This window comes from Penaeus monodon, chromosome 31 (genome assembly GCF_015228065.2).
Source record: "Penaeus monodon isolate SGIC_2016 chromosome 31, NSTDA_Pmon_1, whole genome shotgun sequence".
Lineage (NCBI taxonomy): Eukaryota > Metazoa > Arthropoda > Malacostraca > Decapoda > Penaeidae > Penaeus > Penaeus monodon.
This window is the reverse complement of record NC_051416.1, coordinates 4,205,853-4,206,347: the sequence shown is the minus strand read 5'-3', so window position 1 is coordinate 4,206,347 and position 495 is coordinate 4,205,853.

Sequence of the window (495 nt, the reverse complement as noted above, 5' to 3'; positions counted from 1 at the left end):
ACACACATTTATGTAAATACATATATAGAAGTTAATTGAATTTAAACTATAACACTGTTAATGATTAATACTATAACGTATAGGCATCGTCATTATCTCTACAATGATAATTACCATCAGCATTATCAACAGCAGCAAAACAGTAAGTTAAATCTCCTTTACTGCTCTTAGGAAGGAAACACGCAGTTTGAGCCAACAAGAGCGAATTATCAGACAACCGCAATATCAATTCAGCTGGAACATTATAAACATGATTCTCACAGAGCATCTTCTAAAAAAATCAGTTTAGACCCAGACCATCCTTTTAAATGCTGTATCCCAAAGAGAAGCACAGTCCTGTCCAGGGTTAATAGGGCTTCATTCTAGTGCTTCAAGTAGGCTTATTCAACAGCATTTCCTAGGCCTCATACCAAAACTCAGGCTCATGCGGTGATGCACTCAGACCAAATATATAAAGTCTTGTCTGCATAATCCTGTTTACATAGCATGTGGCAT